The sequence below is a fragment of the Schistocerca cancellata genome, unplaced genomic scaffold, assembly GCF_023864275.1.
Source record: "Schistocerca cancellata isolate TAMUIC-IGC-003103 unplaced genomic scaffold, iqSchCanc2.1 HiC_scaffold_1109, whole genome shotgun sequence".
NCBI lineage: Eukaryota > Metazoa > Arthropoda > Insecta > Orthoptera > Acrididae > Schistocerca > Schistocerca cancellata.
Window position 1 is genome coordinate 903,591 of NW_026047108.1, and position 17,938 is coordinate 921,528.

The 17,938-nt window shown below is 47.3% G+C and overlaps 35 non-coding genes across 35 annotated transcripts; all 35 read right to left on the bottom strand.

Moving 5' to 3' along the window:
* Positions 1–49: 49 nt before the first annotated feature.
* Trnak-cuu (transfer RNA lysine (anticodon CUU)) lies at positions 50–122 on the bottom strand. The gene has a single exon. It is a non-coding gene; the product is annotated as a tRNA-Lys (tRNA).
* Positions 123–562: 440 nt separating this feature from the next.
* Trnar-ucg (transfer RNA arginine (anticodon UCG)) lies at positions 563–635 on the bottom strand. The gene has a single exon. It is a non-coding gene; the product is annotated as a tRNA-Arg (tRNA).
* Positions 636–1,185: 550 nt separating this feature from the next.
* Positions 1,186–1,257, bottom strand: Trnat-agu (transfer RNA threonine (anticodon AGU)). Its single transcript has one exon. It is a non-coding gene; the product is annotated as a tRNA-Thr (tRNA).
* Positions 1,258–1,578: 321 nt separating this feature from the next.
* On the bottom strand, positions 1,579–1,651 carry Trnak-cuu (transfer RNA lysine (anticodon CUU)). Its single transcript has one exon. It is a non-coding gene; the product is annotated as a tRNA-Lys (tRNA).
* A 440-nt stretch (positions 1,652–2,091) lies between these two features.
* On the bottom strand, positions 2,092–2,164 carry Trnar-ucg (transfer RNA arginine (anticodon UCG)). Its single transcript has one exon. It is a non-coding gene; the product is annotated as a tRNA-Arg (tRNA).
* Positions 2,165–2,720: 556 nt separating this feature from the next.
* Positions 2,721–2,792, bottom strand: Trnat-agu (transfer RNA threonine (anticodon AGU)). Its single transcript has one exon. It is a non-coding gene; the product is annotated as a tRNA-Thr (tRNA).
* Positions 2,793–3,113: 321 nt separating this feature from the next.
* Positions 3,114–3,186, bottom strand: Trnak-cuu (transfer RNA lysine (anticodon CUU)). Its single transcript has one exon. It is a non-coding gene; the product is annotated as a tRNA-Lys (tRNA).
* A 440-nt stretch (positions 3,187–3,626) lies between these two features.
* Trnar-ucg (transfer RNA arginine (anticodon UCG)) lies at positions 3,627–3,699 on the bottom strand. The gene has a single exon. It is a non-coding gene; the product is annotated as a tRNA-Arg (tRNA).
* Positions 3,700–4,255: 556 nt separating this feature from the next.
* Positions 4,256–4,327, bottom strand: Trnat-agu (transfer RNA threonine (anticodon AGU)). The gene has a single exon. It is a non-coding gene; the product is annotated as a tRNA-Thr (tRNA).
* A 321-nt stretch (positions 4,328–4,648) lies between these two features.
* On the bottom strand, positions 4,649–4,721 carry Trnak-cuu (transfer RNA lysine (anticodon CUU)). The gene has a single exon. It is a non-coding gene; the product is annotated as a tRNA-Lys (tRNA).
* A 440-nt stretch (positions 4,722–5,161) lies between these two features.
* On the bottom strand, positions 5,162–5,234 carry Trnar-ucg (transfer RNA arginine (anticodon UCG)). The gene has a single exon. It is a non-coding gene; the product is annotated as a tRNA-Arg (tRNA).
* A 553-nt stretch (positions 5,235–5,787) lies between these two features.
* On the bottom strand, positions 5,788–5,859 carry Trnat-agu (transfer RNA threonine (anticodon AGU)). Its single transcript has one exon. It is a non-coding gene; the product is annotated as a tRNA-Thr (tRNA).
* Positions 5,860–6,180: 321 nt separating this feature from the next.
* Trnak-cuu (transfer RNA lysine (anticodon CUU)) lies at positions 6,181–6,253 on the bottom strand. The gene has a single exon. It is a non-coding gene; the product is annotated as a tRNA-Lys (tRNA).
* A 440-nt stretch (positions 6,254–6,693) lies between these two features.
* On the bottom strand, positions 6,694–6,766 carry Trnar-ucg (transfer RNA arginine (anticodon UCG)). The gene has a single exon. It is a non-coding gene; the product is annotated as a tRNA-Arg (tRNA).
* Positions 6,767–7,322: 556 nt separating this feature from the next.
* On the bottom strand, positions 7,323–7,394 carry Trnat-agu (transfer RNA threonine (anticodon AGU)). The gene has a single exon. It is a non-coding gene; the product is annotated as a tRNA-Thr (tRNA).
* A 321-nt stretch (positions 7,395–7,715) lies between these two features.
* Positions 7,716–7,788, bottom strand: Trnak-cuu (transfer RNA lysine (anticodon CUU)). Its single transcript has one exon. It is a non-coding gene; the product is annotated as a tRNA-Lys (tRNA).
* Positions 7,789–8,228: 440 nt separating this feature from the next.
* Positions 8,229–8,301, bottom strand: Trnar-ucg (transfer RNA arginine (anticodon UCG)). Its single transcript has one exon. It is a non-coding gene; the product is annotated as a tRNA-Arg (tRNA).
* A 553-nt stretch (positions 8,302–8,854) lies between these two features.
* On the bottom strand, positions 8,855–8,926 carry Trnat-agu (transfer RNA threonine (anticodon AGU)). The gene has a single exon. It is a non-coding gene; the product is annotated as a tRNA-Thr (tRNA).
* Positions 8,927–9,247: 321 nt separating this feature from the next.
* Trnak-cuu (transfer RNA lysine (anticodon CUU)) lies at positions 9,248–9,320 on the bottom strand. Its single transcript has one exon. It is a non-coding gene; the product is annotated as a tRNA-Lys (tRNA).
* Positions 9,321–9,760: 440 nt separating this feature from the next.
* On the bottom strand, positions 9,761–9,833 carry Trnar-ucg (transfer RNA arginine (anticodon UCG)). The gene has a single exon. It is a non-coding gene; the product is annotated as a tRNA-Arg (tRNA).
* Positions 9,834–10,386: 553 nt separating this feature from the next.
* Trnat-agu (transfer RNA threonine (anticodon AGU)) lies at positions 10,387–10,458 on the bottom strand. The gene has a single exon. It is a non-coding gene; the product is annotated as a tRNA-Thr (tRNA).
* Positions 10,459–10,779: 321 nt separating this feature from the next.
* On the bottom strand, positions 10,780–10,852 carry Trnak-cuu (transfer RNA lysine (anticodon CUU)). Its single transcript has one exon. It is a non-coding gene; the product is annotated as a tRNA-Lys (tRNA).
* Positions 10,853–11,292: 440 nt separating this feature from the next.
* On the bottom strand, positions 11,293–11,365 carry Trnar-ucg (transfer RNA arginine (anticodon UCG)). Its single transcript has one exon. It is a non-coding gene; the product is annotated as a tRNA-Arg (tRNA).
* A 550-nt stretch (positions 11,366–11,915) lies between these two features.
* Trnat-agu (transfer RNA threonine (anticodon AGU)) lies at positions 11,916–11,987 on the bottom strand. The gene has a single exon. It is a non-coding gene; the product is annotated as a tRNA-Thr (tRNA).
* A 321-nt stretch (positions 11,988–12,308) lies between these two features.
* Positions 12,309–12,381, bottom strand: Trnak-cuu (transfer RNA lysine (anticodon CUU)). Its single transcript has one exon. It is a non-coding gene; the product is annotated as a tRNA-Lys (tRNA).
* A 440-nt stretch (positions 12,382–12,821) lies between these two features.
* Positions 12,822–12,894, bottom strand: Trnar-ucg (transfer RNA arginine (anticodon UCG)). Its single transcript has one exon. It is a non-coding gene; the product is annotated as a tRNA-Arg (tRNA).
* Positions 12,895–13,429: 535 nt separating this feature from the next.
* Trnat-agu (transfer RNA threonine (anticodon AGU)) lies at positions 13,430–13,501 on the bottom strand. The gene has a single exon. It is a non-coding gene; the product is annotated as a tRNA-Thr (tRNA).
* Positions 13,502–13,822: 321 nt separating this feature from the next.
* On the bottom strand, positions 13,823–13,895 carry Trnak-cuu (transfer RNA lysine (anticodon CUU)). Its single transcript has one exon. It is a non-coding gene; the product is annotated as a tRNA-Lys (tRNA).
* Positions 13,896–14,334: 439 nt separating this feature from the next.
* On the bottom strand, positions 14,335–14,407 carry Trnar-ucg (transfer RNA arginine (anticodon UCG)). Its single transcript has one exon. It is a non-coding gene; the product is annotated as a tRNA-Arg (tRNA).
* Positions 14,408–14,942: 535 nt separating this feature from the next.
* Trnat-agu (transfer RNA threonine (anticodon AGU)) lies at positions 14,943–15,014 on the bottom strand. The gene has a single exon. It is a non-coding gene; the product is annotated as a tRNA-Thr (tRNA).
* A 321-nt stretch (positions 15,015–15,335) lies between these two features.
* Positions 15,336–15,408, bottom strand: Trnak-cuu (transfer RNA lysine (anticodon CUU)). The gene has a single exon. It is a non-coding gene; the product is annotated as a tRNA-Lys (tRNA).
* Positions 15,409–15,848: 440 nt separating this feature from the next.
* Positions 15,849–15,921, bottom strand: Trnar-ucg (transfer RNA arginine (anticodon UCG)). Its single transcript has one exon. It is a non-coding gene; the product is annotated as a tRNA-Arg (tRNA).
* A 535-nt stretch (positions 15,922–16,456) lies between these two features.
* Trnat-agu (transfer RNA threonine (anticodon AGU)) lies at positions 16,457–16,528 on the bottom strand. Its single transcript has one exon. It is a non-coding gene; the product is annotated as a tRNA-Thr (tRNA).
* Positions 16,529–16,849: 321 nt separating this feature from the next.
* Positions 16,850–16,922, bottom strand: Trnak-cuu (transfer RNA lysine (anticodon CUU)). Its single transcript has one exon. It is a non-coding gene; the product is annotated as a tRNA-Lys (tRNA).
* Positions 16,923–17,362: 440 nt separating this feature from the next.
* Trnar-ucg (transfer RNA arginine (anticodon UCG)) lies at positions 17,363–17,435 on the bottom strand. Its single transcript has one exon. It is a non-coding gene; the product is annotated as a tRNA-Arg (tRNA).
* Between the last annotated feature and the right edge of the window lie 503 nt (positions 17,436–17,938).

Genomic DNA, 17,938 nt, shown 5'->3' on the forward strand with positions numbered 1-17,938 from the left:
CTCACGAGAGGGGCGCATGTTGGATCCGCGTAGACACAAAATTTTGCGCCGCCCAGCGTGGGGCTCGAACCCACGACCCTGAGATTAAGAGTCTCATGCTCTACCGACTGAGCTAGCCGGGCTGCACGCAACGCGTTACGAGCCATACAATACTGATTTGACCTGCGACCATCTATTGAAGATTCTTTTGACTACAGCTTATTTCCTGCTGCCACAAATCAGCTACAATCCTATTCAATGAAAAATTGTCTCCGAAAGGCATCAAATCTGCTTGAAATGATACGTGGCTATCAGCACCATTATTCAACACACATGCTCGACAGTGCGCAGACGCCTGTGGCGTAGCCCTTGGCTCCTGAATCAGATGCAGTAGTTCCAACAAAAACTCTCCTGAACGGCACTGTGCCGAAAACTTCGCTACAGATCACCCTTGTCTTGCTTGTGCTTCTGGTAGACGCCGGTTTTGCAGCCAGGAAGCGGACAGCAGCAACTTCCAACTAGTTTTAGAGTACTCAAACAACACAGTAAAACAGCATGCATCTTTTGCAGAACAGGAAAAACTCGACCGTGACAGGATTCGAACCTGCAATCTTCGGATCCGAAGTCCGACGCCTTATCCATTAGGCCACACGGTCACTGGCGCAATATACTTCTCCACACACACCTCATTTTCGACATTTGTACACTTGGCAGAATGAATTTCCCATCTTTGACGCAGTTCTCCATCTCAAATTTCAGTACTAAAAGTACGACGCTACTTCTTGCTGTGTCCCATCGCAAGTTACATTCAAGCCCTTATGACGCTGATCAAACAAGAGAAGGCAAATCAGCTTCAATCGCTTAGTGCCATCTCAGTCGCTTGCAGAAGGTACCTCACCCTATGTGATACAATGGCGAGTTGTCGCTATTACCAAAGCGGCGGCGGCGCCGACGACGACGACGACGACGACAATCGCGAGGGTTTTTATCAGGGGTAGAAAATACATCACAAGAACTAAGTATTTCACGTCGGCATTCTCCGGAGACTGCCAAAAGCAGCAGTTTCTGGTGCCCACTTTAATAGCACCATTCACACTATTCATTTGCGAGAGCATTTCTTAAATACCGCACCCATTCATAATTTTTTTATCCTTGACCGCTTTTTTCGAAAGGGCCACGGTGGGAGGGGCTGTTACAAAATTCATTTGCCTCCTGTGAGGATCGAACTGACGACCTCTGGTTTACTAGACCAGCGCTCTGCCACTGAGCTAAGGAGGCGCCTCCTAGCGCACTTTTCGGGTACTTTGTTCTTACAGACTAGTGAATCGGAGCCCTTCAGCTCGAAACGCACCGCATGAGCGACCATTATTTGCATTTAGTTAGCACAGCTGCTGCTTTCCTACACATCTCACACTATATCGATGTACAACTAAAATTCCAAAACAACACATTTATTTCATTTCAGAGTCACTTTCAGCTTCAAATACCGTTCCTCTGATATTCATACGAAGCTAGGCATCGTCGTAACCCGTTACGTTCATTACGCAAGGCTCACGAGAGGGGCGCATGTTGGATCCGCGTAGACACAAAATTTTGCGCCGCCCAGCGTGGGGCTCGAACCCACGACCCTGAGATTAAGAGTCTCATGCTCTACCGACTGAGCTAGCCGGGCTGCACGCAACGCGTTACGAGCCATACAATACTGATTTGACCTGCGACCATCTATTGAAGATTCTTTTGACTACAGCTTATTTCCTGCTGCCACAAATCAGCTACAATCCTATTCAATGAAAAATTGTCTCCGAAAGGCATCAAATCTGCTTGAAATGATACGTGGCTATCAGCACCATTATTCAACACACATGCTCGACAGTGCGCAGACGCCTGTGGCGTAGCCCTTGGCTCCTGAATCAGATGCAGTAGTTCCAACAAAAACTCTCCTGAACGGCACTGTGCCGAAAACTTCGCTACAGATCACCCTTGTCTTGCTTGTGCTTCTGGTAGACGCCGGTTTTGCAGCCAGGAAGCGGACAGCAGCAACTTCCAACTAGTTTTAGAGTACTCAAACAACACAGTAAAACAGCATGCATCTTTTGCAGAACAGGAAAAACTCGACCGTGACAGGATTCGAACCTGCAATCTTCGGATCCGAAGTCCGACGCCTTATCCATTAGGCCACACGGTCACTGGCGCAATATACTTCTCCACACACACCTCATTTTCGACATTTGTACACTTGGCAGAATGAATTTCCCATCTTTGACGCAGTTCTCCATCTCAAATTTCAGTACTAAAAGTACGACGCTACTTCTTGCTGTGTCCCATAGCAAGTTACATTCAAGCCCTTATGACGCTGATCAAACAAGAGAAGGCAAATCAGCTTCAATCGCTTAGTGCCATCTCAGTCGCTTGCAGAAGGTACCTCACCCTATGTGATACAATGGCGAGTTGTCGCTATTACCAAAGCGGCGGCGGCGCCGACGACGACGACGACGACGACGACGACAATCGCGAGGGTTTTTATCAGGGGTAGAAAATACATCACAAGAACTAAGTATTTCACGTCGGCATTCTCCGGAGACTGCCAAAAGCAGCAGTTTCTGGTGCCCACTTTAATAGCACCATTCACACTATTCATTTGCGAGAGCATTTCTTAAATACCGCACCCATTCATAATTTTTTTATCCTTGACCGCTTTTTTCGAAAGGGCCACGGTGGGAGGGGCTGTTACAAAATTCATTTGCCTCCTGTGAGGATCGAACTGACGACCTCTGGTTTACTAGACCAGCGCTCTGCCACTGAGCTAAGGAGGCGCCTCCTAGCGCACTTTTCGGGTACTTTGTTCTTACAGACTAGTGAATCGGAGCCCTTCAGCTCGAAACACACCGCATGAGCGACCATTATTTGCATTTAGTTAGCACAGCTGCTGCTTTCCTACACATCTCACACTATATCGATGTACAACTAAAATTCCAAAACAACACATTTATTTCATTTCAGAGTCACTTTCAGCTTCAAATACCGTTCCTCTGATATTCATACGAAGCTAGGCATCGTCGTAACCCGTTACGTTCATTACGCAAGGCTCACGAGAGGGGCGCATGTTGGATCCGCGTAGACACAAAATTTTGCGCCGCCCAGCGTGGGGCTCGAACCCACGACCCTGAGATTAAGAGTCTCATGCTCTACCGACTGAGCTAGCCGGGCTGCACGCAACGCGTTACGAGCCATACAATACTGATTTGACCTGCGACCATCTATTGAAGATTCTTTTGACTACAGCTTATTTCCTGCTGCCACAAATCAGCTACAATCCTATTCAATGAAAAATTGTCTCCGAAAGGCATCAAATCTGCTTGAAATGATACGTGGCTATCAGCACCATTATTCAACACACATGCTCGACAGTGCGCAGACGCCTGTGGCGTAGCCCTTGGCTCCTGAATCAGATGCAGTAGTTCCAACAAAAACTCTCCTGAACGGCACTGTGCCGAAAACTTCGCTACAGATCACCCTTGTCTTGCTTGTGCTTCTGGTAGACGCCGGTTTTGCAGCCAGGAAGCGGACAGCAGCAACTTCCAACTAGTTTTAGAGTACTCAAACAACACAGTAAAACAGCATGCATCTTTTGCAGAACAGGAAAAACTCGACCGTGACAGGATTCGAACCTGCAATCTTCGGATCCGAAGTCCGACGCCTTATCCATTAGGCCACACGGTCACTGGCGCAATATACTTCTCCACACACACCTCATTTTCGACATTTGTACACTTGGCAGAATGAATTTCCCATCTTTGACGCAGTTCTCCATCTCAAATTTCAGTACTAAAAGTACGACGCTACTTCTTGCTGTGTCCCATCGCAAGTTACATTCAAGCCCTTATGACGCTGATCAAACAAGAGAAGGCAAATCAGCTTCAATCGCTTAGTGCCATCTCAGTCGCTTGCAGAAGGTACCTCACCCTATGTGATACAATGGCGAGTTGTCGCTATTACCAAAGCGGCGGCGGCGCCGACGACGACGACGACGACGACGACGACAATCGCGAGGGTTTTTATCAGGGGTAGAAAATACATCACAAGAACTAAGTATTTCACGTCGGCATTCTCCGGAGACTGCCAAAAGCAGCAGTTTCTGGTGCCCACTTTAATAGCACCATTCACACTATTCATTTGCGAGAGCATTTCTTAAATACCGCACCCATTCATAATTTTTTTATCCTTGACCGCTTTTTTCGAAAGGGCCACGGTGGGAGGGGCTGTTACAAAATTCATTTGCCTCCTGTGAGGATCGAACTGACGACCTCTGGTTTACTAGACCAGCGCTCTGCCACTGAGCTAAGGAGGCGCCTCCTAGCGCACTTTTCGGGTACTTTGTTCTTACAGACTAGTGAATCGGAGCCCTTCAGCTCGAAACACACCGCATGAGCGACCATTATTTGCATTTAGTTAGCACAGCTGCTGCTTTCCTACACATCTCACACTATATCGATGTACAACTAAAATTCCAAAACAACACATTTATTTCATTTCAGAGTCACTTTCAGCTTCAAATACCGTTCCTCTGATATTCATACGAAGCTAGGCATCGTCGTAACCCGTTACGTTCATTACGCAAGGCTCACGAGAGGGGCGCATGTTGGATCCGCGTAGACACAAAATTTTGCGCCGCCCAGCGTGGGGCTCGAACCCACGACCCTGAGATTAAGAGTCTCATGCTCTACCGACTGAGCTAGCCGGGCTGCACGCAACGCGTTACGAGCCATACAATACTGATTTGACCTGCGACCATCTATTGAAGATTCTTTTGACTACAGCTTATTTCCTGCTGCCACAAATCAGCTACAATCCTATTCAATGAAAAATTGTCTCCGAAAGGCATCAAATCTGCTTGAAATGATACGTGGCTATCAGCACCATTATTCAACACACATGCTCGACAGTGCGCAGACGCCTGTGGCGTAGCCCTTGGCTCCTGAATCAGATGCAGTAGTTCCAACAAAAACTCTCCTGAACGGCACTGTGCCGAAAACTTCGCTACAGATCACCCTTGTCTTGCTTGTGCTTCTGGTAGACGCCGGTTTTGCAGCCAGGAAGCGGACAGCAGCAACTTCCAACTAGTTTTAGAGTACTCAAACAACACAGTAAAACAGCATGCATCTTTTGCAGAACAGGAAAAACTCGACCGTGACAGGATTCGAACCTGCAATCTTCGGATCCGAAGTCCGACGCCTTATCCATTAGGCCACACGGTCACTGGCGCAATATACTTCTCCACACACACCTCATTTTCGACATTTGTACACTTGGCAGAATGAATTTCCCATCTTTGACGCAGTTCTCCATCTCAAATTTCAGTACTAAAAGTACGACGCTACTTCTTGCTGTGTCCCATCGCAAGTTACATTCAAGCCCTTATGACGCTGATCAAACAAGAGAAGGCAAATCAGCTTCAATCGCTTAGTGCCATCTCAGTCGCTTGCAGAAGGTACCTCACCCTATGTGATACAATGGCGAGTTGTCGCTATTACCAAAGCGGCGGCGGCGCCGACGACGACGACGACGACGACGACAATCGCGAGGGTTTTTATCAGGGGTAGAAAATACATCACAAGAACTAAGTATTTCACGTCGGCATTCTCCGGAGACTGCCAAAAGCAGCAGTTTCTGGTGCCCACTTTAATAGCACCATTCACACTATTCATTTGCGAGAGCATTTCTTAAATACCGCACCCATTCATAATTTTTTTATCCTTGACCGCTTTTTTCGAAAGGGCCACGGTGGGAGGGGCTGTTACAAAATTCATTTGCCTCCTGTGAGGATCGAACTGACGACCTCTGGTTTACTAGACCAGCGCTCTGCCACTGAGCTAAGGAGGCGCCTCCTAGCGCACTTTTCGGGTACTTTGTTCTTACAGACTAGTGAATCGGAGCCCTTCAGCTCGAAACGCACCGCATGAGCGACCATTATTTGCATTTAGTTAGCACAGCTGCTGCTTTCCTACACATCTCACACTATATCGATGTACAACTAAAATTCCAAAACAACACATTTATTTCATTTCAGAGTCACTTTCAGCTTCAAATACCGTTCCTCTGATATTCATACGAAGCTAGGCATCGTCGTAACCCGTTACGTTCATTACGCAAGGCTCACGAGAGGGGCGCATGTTGGATCCGCGTAGACACAAAATTTTGCGCCGCCCAGCGTGGGGCTCGAACCCACGACCCTGAGATTAAGAGTCTCATGCTCTACCGACTGAGCTAGCCGGGCTGCACGCAACGCGTTACGAGCCATACAATACTGATTTGACCTGCGACCATCTATTGAAGATTCTTTTGACTACAGCTTATTTCCTGCTGCCACAAATCAGCTACAATCCTATTCAATGAAAAATTGTCTCCGAAAGGCATCAAATCTGCTTGAAATGATACGTGGCTATCAGCACCATTATTCAACACACATGCTCGACAGTGCGCAGACGCCTGTGGCGTAGCCCTTGGCTCCTGAATCAGATGCAGTAGTTCCAACAAAAACTCTCCTGAACGGCACTGTGCCGAAAACTTCGCTACAGATCACCCTTGTCTTGCTTGTGCTTCTGGTAGACGCCGGTTTTGCAGCCAGGAAGCGGACAGCAGCAACTTCCAACTAGTTTTAGAGTACTCAAACAACACAGTAAAACAGCATGCATCTTTTGCAGAACAGGAAAAACTCGACCGTGACAGGATTCGAACCTGCAATCTTCGGATCCGAAGTCCGACGCCTTATCCATTAGGCCACACGGTCACTGGCGCAATATACTTCTCCACACACACCTCATTTTCGACATTTGTACACTTGGCAGAATGAATTTCCCATCTTTGACGCAGTTCTCCATCTCAAATTTCAGTACTAAAAGTACGACGCTACTTCTTGCTGTGTCCCATCGCAAGTTACATTCAAGCCCTTATGACGCTGATCAAACAAGAGAAGGCAAATCAGCTTCAATCGCTTAGTGCCATCTCAGTCGCTTGCAGAAGGTACCTCACCCTATGTGATACAATGGCGAGTTGTCGCTATTACCAAAGCGGCGGCGGCGCCGACGACGACGACGACGACGACGACGACAATCGCGAGGGTTTTTATCAGGGGTAGAAAATACATCACAAGAACTAAGTATTTCACGTCGGCATTCTCCGGAGACTGCCAAAAGCAGCAGTTTCTGGTGCCCACTTTAATAGCACCATTCACACTATTCATTTGCGAGAGCATTTCTTAAATACCGCACCCATTCATAATTTTTTTATCCTTGACCGCTTTTTTCGAAAGGGCCACGGTGGGAGGGGCTGTTACAAAATTCATTTGCCTCCTGTGAGGATCGAACTGACGACCTCTGGTTTACTAGACCAGCGCTCTGCCACTGAGCTAAGGAGGCGCCTCCTAGCGCACTTTTCGGGTACTTTGTTCTTACAGACTAGTGAATCGGAGCCCTTCAGCTCGAAACACACCGCATGAGCGACCATTATTTGCATTTAGTTAGCACAGCTGCTGCTTTCCTACACATCTCACACTATATCGATGTACAACTAAAATTCCAAAACAACACATTTATTTCATTTCAGAGTCACTTTCAGCTTCAAATACCGTTCCTCTGATATTCATACGAAGCTAGGCATCGTCGTAACCCGTTACGTTCATTACGCAAGGCTCACGAGAGGGGCGCATGTTGGATCCGCGTAGACACAAAATTTTGCGCCGCCCAGCGTGGGGCTCGAACCCACGACCCTGAGATTAAGAGTCTCATGCTCTACCGACTGAGCTAGCCGGGCTGCACGCAACGCGTTACGAGCCATACAATACTGATTTGACCTGCGACCATCTATTGAAGATTCTTTTGACTACAGCTTATTTCCTGCTGCCACAAATCAGCTACAATCCTATTCAATGAAAAATTGTCTCCGAAAGGCATCAAATCTGCTTGAAATGATACGTGGCTATCAGCACCATTATTCAACACACATGCTCGACAGTGCGCAGACGCCTGTGGCGTAGCCCTTGGCTCCTGAATCAGATGCAGTAGTTCCAACAAAAACTCTCCTGAACGGCACTGTGCCGAAAACTTCGCTACAGATCACCCTTGTCTTGCTTGTGCTTCTGGTAGACGCCGGTTTTGCAGCCAGGAAGCGGACAGCAGCAACTTCCAACTAGTTTTAGAGTACTCAAACAACACAGTAAAACAGCATGCATCTTTTGCAGAACAGGAAAAACTCGACCGTGACAGGATTCGAACCTGCAATCTTCGGATCCGAAGTCCGACGCCTTATCCATTAGGCCACACGGTCACTGGCGCAATATACTTCTCCACACACACCTCATTTTCGACATTTGTACACTTGGCAGAATGAATTTCCCATCTTTGACGCAGTTCTCCATCTCAAATTTCAGTACTAAAAGTACGACGCTACTTCTTGCTGTGTCCCATCGCAAGTTACATTCAAGCCCTTATGACGCTGATCAAACAAGAGAAGGCAAATCAGCTTCAATCGCTTAGTGCCATCTCAGTCGCTTGCAGAAGGTACCTCACCCTATGTGATACAATGGCGAGTTGTCGCTATTACCAAAGCGGCGGCGGCGCCGACGACGACGACGACGACGACGACAATCGCGAGGGTTTTTATCAGGGGTAGAAAATACATCACAAGAACTAAGTATTTCACGTCGGCATTCTCCGGAGACTGCCAAAAGCAGCAGTTTCTGGTGCCCACTTTAATAGCACCATTCACACTATTCATTTGCGAGAGCATTTCTTAAATACCGCACCCATTCATAATTTTTTTATCCTTGACCGCTTTTTTCGAAAGGGCCACGGTGGGAGGGGCTGTTACAAAATTCATTTGCCTCCTGTGAGGATCGAACTGACGACCTCTGGTTTACTAGACCAGCGCTCTGCCACTGAGCTAAGGAGGCGCCTCCTAGCGCACTTTTCGGGTACTTTGTTCTTACAGACTAGTGAATCGGAGCCCTTCAGCTCGAAACACACCGCATGAGCGACCATTATTTGCATTTAGTTAGCACAGCTGCTGCTTTCCTACACATCTCACACTATATCGATGTACAACTAAAATTCCAAAACAACACATTTATTTCATTTCAGAGTCACTTTCAGCTTCAAATACCGTTCCTCTGATATTCATACGAAGCTAGGCATCGTCGTAACCCGTTACGTTCATTACGCAAGGCTCACGAGAGGGGCGCATGTTGGATCCGCGTAGACACAAAATTTTGCGCCGCCCAGCGTGGGGCTCGAACCCACGACCCTGAGATTAAGAGTCTCATGCTCTACCGACTGAGCTAGCCGGGCTGCACGCAACGCGTTACGAGCCATACAATACTGATTTGACCTGCGACCATCTATTGAAGATTCTTTTGACTACAGCTTATTTCCTGCTGCCACAAATCAGCTACAATCCTATTCAATGAAAAATTGTCTCCGAAAGGCATCAAATCTGCTTGAAATGATACGTGGCTATCAGCACCATTATTCAACACACATGCTCGACAGTGCGCAGACGCCTGTGGCGTAGCCCTTGGCTCCTGAATCAGATGCAGTAGTTCCAACAAAAACTCTCCTGAACGGCACTGTGCCGAAAACTTCGCTACAGATCACCCTTGTCTTGCTTGTGCTTCTGGTAGACGCCGGTTTTGCAGCCAGGAAGCGGACAGCAGCAACTTCCAACTAGTTTTAGAGTACTCAAACAACACAGTAAAACAGCATGCATCTTTTGCAGAACAGGAAAAACTCGACCGTGACAGGATTCGAACCTGCAATCTTCGGATCCGAAGTCCGACGCCTTATCCATTAGGCCACACGGTCACTGGCGCAATATACTTCTCCACACACACCTCATTTTCGACATTTGTACACTTGGCAGAATGAATTTCCCATCTTTGACGCAGTTCTCCATCTCAAATTTCAGTACTAAAAGTACGACGCTACTTCTTGCTGTGTCCCATCGCAAGTTACATTCAAGCCCTTATGACGCTGATCAAACAAGAGAAGGCAAATCAGCTTCAATCGCTTAGTGCCATCTCAGTCGCTTGCAGAAGGTACCTCACCCTATGTGATACAATGGCGAGTTGTCGCTATTACCAAAGCGGCGGCGGCGCCGACGACGACGACGACGACGACGACAATCGCGAGGGTTTTTATCAGGGGTAGAAAATACATCACAAGAACTAAGTATTTCACGTCGGCATTCTCCGGAGACTGCCAAAAGCAGCAGTTTCTGGTGCCCACTTTAATAGCACCATTCACACTATTCATTTGCGAGAGCATTTCTTAAATACCGCACCCATTCATAATTTTTTTATCCTTGACCGCTTTTTTCGAAAGGGCCACGGTGGGAGGGGCTGTTACAAAATTCATTTGCCTCCTGTGAGGATCGAACTGACGACCTCTGGTTTACTAGACCAGCGCTCTGCCACTGAGCTAAGGAGGCGCCTCCTAGCGCACTTTTCGGGTACTTTGTTCTTACAGACTAGTGAATCGGAGCCCTTCAGCTCGAAACGCACCGCATGAGCGACCATTATTTGCATTTAGTTAGCACAGCTGCTGCTTTCCTACACATCTCACACTATATCGATGTACAACTAAAATTCCAAAACAACACATTTATTTCATTTCAGAGTCACTTTCAGCTTCAAATACCGTTCCTCTGATATTCATACGAAGCTAGGCATCGTCGTAACCCGTTACGTTCATTACGCAAGGCTCACGAGAGGGGCGCATGTTGGATCCGCGTAGACACAAAATTTTGCGCCGCCCAGCGTGGGGCTCGAACCCACGACCCTGAGATTAAGAGTCTCATGCTCTACCGACTGAGCTAGCCGGGCTGCACGCAACGCGTTACGAGCCATACAATACTGATTTGACCTGCGACCATCTATTGAAGATTCTTTTGACTACAGCTTATTTCCTGCTGCCACAAATCAGCTACAATCCTATTCAATGAAAAATTGTCTCCGAAAGGCATCAAATCTGCTTGAAATGATACGTGGCTATCAGCACCATTATTCAACACACATGCTCGACAGTGCGCAGACGCCTGTGGCGTAGCCCTTGGCTCCTGAATCAGATGCAGTAGTTCCAACAAAAACTCTCCTGAACGGCACTGTGCCGAAAACTTCGCTACAGATCACCCTTGTCTTGCTTGTGCTTCTGGTAGACGCCGGTTTTGCAGCCAGGAAGCGGACAGCAGCAACTTCCAACTAGTTTTAGAGTACTCAAACAACACAGTAAAACAGCATGCATCTTTTGCAGAACAGGAAAAACTCGACCGTGACAGGATTCGAACCTGCAATCTTCGGATCCGAAGTCCGACGCCTTATCCATTAGGCCACACGGTCACTGGCGCAATATACTTCTCCACACACACCTCATTTTCGACATTTGTACACTTGGCAGAATGAATTTCCCATCTTTGACGCAGTTCTCCATCTCAAATTTCAGTACTAAAAGTACGACGCTACTTCTTGCTGTGTCCCATCGCAAGTTACATTCAAGCCCTTATGACGCTGATCAAACAAGAGAAGGCAAATCAGCTTCAATCGCTTAGTGCCATCTCAGTCGCTTGCAGAAGGTACCTCACCCTATGTGATACAATGGCGAGTTGTCGCTATTACCAAAGCGGCGGCGGCGCCGACGACGACGACGACGACGACAATCGCGAGGGTCTTTATCAGGGGTAGAAAATACATCACAAGAACTAAGTATTTCACGTCGGCATTCTCCGGAGACTGCCAAAAGCAGCAGTTTCTGGTGCCCACTTTAATAGCACCATTCACACTATTCATTTGCGAGAGCATTTCTTAAATACCGCACCCATTCATAATTTTTTTATCCTTGACCGCTTTTTTCGAAAGGGCCACGGTGGGAGGGGCTGTTACAAAATTCATTTGCCTCCTGTGAGGATCGAACTGACGACCTTTGGTTTACTAGACCAGCGCTCTGCCACTGAGCTAAGGAGGCGCCTCCTAGCGCACTTTTCGGGTACTTTGTTCTTACAGACTAGTGAATCGGAGCCCTTCAGCTCGAAACGCACCGCATGAGCGACCATTATTTGTATTTAGTTAGCACAGCTGCTGCTTTCCTACACATCTCACACTATATCGATGTACAACTAAAATTCCAAAACAACACATTTATTTCATTTCAGAGTCACTTTCAGCTTCAAATACCGTTCCTCTGATATTCATATGAAGCTAGGCATCGTCGTAACCCGTTACGTTCATTACGCAAGGCTCACGAGAGGGGCGCATGTTGGATCCGCGTAGACACAAAATTTTGCGCCGTCCAGCGTGGGGCTCGAACCCACGACCCTGAGATTAAGAGTCTCATGCTCTACCGACTGAGCTAGCCGGGCTGCACGCAACGCGTTACGAGCCATACAATACTGATTTGACCTGCGACCATCTATTGAAGATTCTTTTGACTACAGCTTATTTCCTGCTGCCACAAATCAGCTACAATCCTATTCAATGAAAAATTGTCTCCGAAAAGCATCAAATCTGCTTGAAATGATACGTGGCTATCAGCACCATTATTCAACACACATGCTCGACAGTGCGCAGACGCCTGTGGCGTAGCCCTTGGCTCCTGAATCAGATGCAGTAGTTCCAACAAAAACTCTCCTGAACGGCACTGTGCCGAAAACTTCGCTACAGATCACCCTTGTCTTGCTTGTGCTTCTGGTAGACGCCGGTTTTGCAGCCAGGAAGCGGACAGCAGCAACTTCCAACTACTTTTAGAGTACTCAAACAACACAGTAAAACAGCATGCATCTTTTGCAGAACAGGAAAAACTCGACCGTGACAGGATTCGAACCTGCAATCTTCGGATCCGAAGTCCGACGCCTTATCCATTAGGCCACACGGTCACTGGCGCAATATACTTCTCCACACACACCTCATTTTCGACATTTGTACACTTGGCAGAATGAATTTCCCATCTTTGACGCAGTTCTCCATCTCAAATTTCAGTACTAAAAGTACGACGCTACTTCTTGCTGTGTCCCATCGCAAGTTACATTCAAGCCCTTATGACGCTGATCAAACAAGAGAAGGCAAATCAGCTTCAATCGCTTAGTGCCATCTCAGTCGCTTGCAGAAGGTACCTCACCCTATGTGATACAATGGCGAGTTGTCGCTATTACCAAAGCTGCGGCGGCGCCGACGACAATCGCGAGGGTCTTTATCAGGGGTAGAAAATACATCACAAGAACTAAGTATTTCACGTCGGCATTCTCCGGAGACTGCCAAAAGCAGCAGTTTCTGGTGCCCACTTTAATAGCACCATTCACACTATTCATTTGCGAGAGCATTTCTTAAATACCGCACCCATTCATAATTTTTTTATCCTTGACCGCTTTTTTCGAAAGGGCCACGGTGGGAGGGGCTGTTACAAAATTCATTTGCCTCCTGTGAGGATCGAACTGACGACCTTTGGTTTACTAGACCAGCGCTCTGCCACTGAGCTAAGGAGGCGCCTCCTAGCGCACTTTTCGGGTACTTTGTTCTTACAGAGTAGTGAATCGGAGCCCTTCAGCTCGAAACGCACCGCATGAGCGACCATTATTTGCATTTAGTTAGCACAGCTGCTGCTTTCCTACACATCTCACACTATATCGATGTACAACTAAAATTCCAAAACAACACATTTATTTCATTTCAGAGTCACTTTCAGCTTCAAATACCGTTCCTCTGATATTCATACGAAGCTAGGCATCGTCGTAACCCGTTACGTTCATTACGCAAGGCTCACGAGAGGGGCGCATGTTGGATCCGCGTAGACACAAAATTTTGCGCCGCCCAGCGTGGGGCTCGAACCCACGACCCTGAGATTAAGAGTCTCATGCTCTACCGACTGAGCTAGCCGGGCTGCACGCAACGCGTTACGAGCCATACAATACTGATTTGACCTGCGACCATCTATTGAAGATTCTTTTGACTACAGCTTATTTCCTGCTCCACAAATCAGCTACAATCCTATTCAATGAAAAATTGTCTCCGAAAGGCATCAAATCTGCTTGAAATGATACGTGGCTATCAGCACCATTATTCAACACACATGCTCGACAGTGCGCAGACGCCTGTGGCGTAGCCCTTGGCTCCTGAATCAGATGCAGTAGTTCCAACAAAAACTCTCCTGAACGGCACTGTGCCGAAAACTTCGCTACAGATCACCCTTGTCTTGCTTGTGCTTCTGGTAGACGCCGGTTTTGCAGCCAGGAAGCGGACAGCAGCAACTTCCAACTAGTTTTAGAGTACTCAAACAACACAGTAAAACAGCATGCATCTTTTGCAGAACAGGAAAAACTCGACTGTGACAGGATTCGAACCTGCAATCTTCGGATCCGAAGTCCGACGCCTCATCCATTAGGCCACACGGTCACTGGCGCAATATACTTCTCCACACACACCTCATTTTCGACATTTGTACACTTGGCAGAATGAATTTCCCATCTTTGACGCAGTTCTCCATCTCAAATTTCAGTACTAAAAGTACGACGCTACTTCTTGCTGTGTCCCATCGCAAGTTACATTCAAGCCCTTATGACGCTGATCAAACAAGAGAAGGCAAATCAGCTTCAATCGCTTAGTGCCATCTCAGTCGCTTGCAGAAGGTACCTCACCCTATGTGATACAATGGCGAGTTGTCGCTATTACCAAAGCGGCGGCGGCGCCGACGACAATCGCGAGGGTCTTTATCAGGGGTAGAAAATACATCACAAGAACTAAGTATTTCACGTCGGCATTCTCCGGAGACTGCCAAAAGCAGCAGTTTCTGGTGCCCACTTTAATAGCACCATTCACACTATTCATTTGCGAGAGCATTTCTTAAATACCGCACCCATTCATAATTTTTTTATCCTTGACCGCTTTTTTCGAAAGGGCCACGGTGGGAGGGGCTGTTACAAAATTCATTTGCCTCCTGTGAGGATCGAACTGACGACCTTTGGTTTACTAGACCAGCGCTCTGCCACTGAGCTAAGGAGGCGCCTCCTAGCGCACTTTTCGGGTACTTTGTTCTTACAGACTAGTGAATCGGAGCCCTTCAGCTCGAAACGCACCGCATGAGCGACCATTATTTGCATTTAGTTAGCACAGCTGCTGCTTTCCTACACATCTCACACTATATCGATGTACAACTAAAATTCCAAAACAACACATTTATTTCATTTCAGAGTCACTTTCAGCTTCAAATACCGTTCCTCTGATATTCATATGAAGCTAGGCATCGTCGTAACCCGTTACGTTCATTACGCAAGGCTCACGAGAGGGGCGCATGTTGGATCCGCGTAGACACAAAATTTTGCGCCGCCCAGCGTGGGGCTCGAACCCACGACCCTGAGATTAAGAGTCTCATGCTCTACCGACTGAGCTAGCCGGGCTGCACGCAACGCGTTACGAGCCATACAATACTGATTTGACCTGCGACCATCTATTGAAGATTCTTTTGACTACAGCTTATTTCCTGCTGCCACAAATCAGCTACAATCCTATTCAATGAAAAATTGTCTCCGAAAAGCATCAAATCTGCTTGAAATGATACGTGGCTATCAGCACCATTATTCAACACACATGCTCGACAGTGCGCAGACGCCTGTGGCGTAGCCCTTGGCTCCTGAATCAGATGCAGTAGTTCCAACAAAAACTCTCCTGAACGGCACTGTGCCGAAAACTTCGCTACAGATCACCCTTGTCTTGCTTGTGCTTCTGGTAGACGCCGGTTTTGCAGCCAGGAAGCGGACAGCAGCAACTTCCAACTAGTTTTAGAGTACTCAAACAACACAGTAAAACAGCATGCATCTTTTGCAGAACAGGAAAAACTCGACCGTGACAGGATTCGAACCTGCAATCTTCGGATCCGAAGTCCGACGCCTTATCCATTAGGCCACACCTTCACTGGCGCAATATACTTCTCCACACACACCTCATTTTCGCCATTTGTACACTTGGCAGAATGAATTTCCCATCTTTGACGCAGTTCTCCATCTCAAATTTCAGTACTAAAAGTACGACGCTACTTCTTGCTGTGTCCCATCGCAAGTTACATTCAAGCCCTTATGACGCTGATCAGACAAGAGAAGGCAAATCAGCTTCAATCGCTTAGTGCCATCTCAGTCGCTTGCAGAAGGTACCTCACCCTATGTGATACAATGGCGAGTTGTCGCTATTACCAAAGCGGCGGCGGCGCCGACGACAATCGCTAGGGTCTTTATCAGGGGTAGAAAATACATCACAAGAACTAAGTATTTCACGTCGGCATTCTCCGGAGACTGCCAAAAGCAGCAGTTTCTGGTGCCCACTTTAATAGCACCATTCACACTATTCATTTGCGAGAGCATTTCTTAAATACCGCACCCATTCATAATTTTTTTATCCTTGACCGCTTTTTTCGAAAGGGCCACGGTGGGAGGGGCTGTTACAAAATTCATTTGCCTCCTGTGAGGATCGAACTGACGACCTTTGGTTTACTAGACCAGCGCTCTGCCACTGAGCTAAGGAGGCGCCTCCTAGCGCACTTTTCGGGTACTTTGTTCTTACAGACTAGTGAATCGGAGCCCTTCAGCTCGAAACGCACCGCATGAGCGACCATTATTTGCATTTAGTTAGCACAGCTGCTGCTTTCCTACACATCTCACACTATATCGATGTACAACTAAAATTCCAAAACAACACATTTATTTCATTTCAGAGTCACTTTCAGCTTCAAATACCGTTCCTCTGATATTCATATGAAGCTAGGCATCGTCGTAACCCGTTACGTTCATTACGCAAGGCTCACGAGAGGGGCGCATGTTGGATCCGCGTAGACACAAAATTTTGCGCCGCCCAGCGTGGGGCTCGAACCCACGACCCTGAGATTAAGAGTCTCATGCTCTACCGACTGAGCTAGCCGGGCTGCACGCAACGCGTTACGAGCCATACAATACTGATTTGACCTGCGACCATCTATTGAAGATTCTTTTGACTACAGCTTATTTCCTGCTGCCACAAATCAGCTACAATCCTATTCAATGAAAAATTGTCTCCGAAAAGCATCAAATCTGCTTGAAATGATACGTGGCTATCAGCACCATTATTCAACACACATGCTCGACAGTGCGCAAACGCCTGTGGCGTAGCCCTTGGCTCCTGAATCAGATGCAGTAGTTCCAACAAAAACTCTCCTGAACGGCACTGTGCCGAAAACTTCGCTACAGATCACCCTTGTCTTGCTTGTGCTTCTGGTAGACGCCGGTTTTGCAGCCAGGAAGCGGACAGCAGCAACTTCCAACTAGTTTTAGAGTACTCAAACAACACAGTAAAACAGCATGCATCTTTTGCAGAACAGGAAAAACTCGACCGTGACAGGATTCGAACCTGCAATCTTCGGATCCGAAGTCCGACGCCTTATCCATTAGGCCACACCTTCACTGGCGCAATATACTTCTCCACACACACCTCATTTTCGCCATTTGTACACTTGGCAGAATGAATTTCCCATCTTTGACGCAGTTCTCCATCTCAAATTTCAGTACTAAAAGTACGACGCTACTTCTTGCTGTGTCCCATCGCAAGTTACATTCAAGCCCTTATGACGCTGATCAGACAAGAGAAGGCAAATCAGCTTCAATCGCTTAGTGCCATCTCAGTCGCTTGCAGAAGGTACCTCACCCTATGTGATACAATGGCGAGTTGTCGCTATTACCAAAGCGGCGGCGGCGCCGACGACAATCGCTAGGGTCTTTATCAGGGGTAGAAAATACATCACAAGAACTAAGTATTTCACGTCGGCATTCTCCGGAGACTGCCAAAAGCAGCAGTTTCTGGTGCCCACTTTAATAGCACCATTCACACTATTCATTTGCGAGAGCATTTCTTAAATACCGCACCCATTCATAATTTTTTTATCCTTGACCGCTTTTTTCGAAAGGG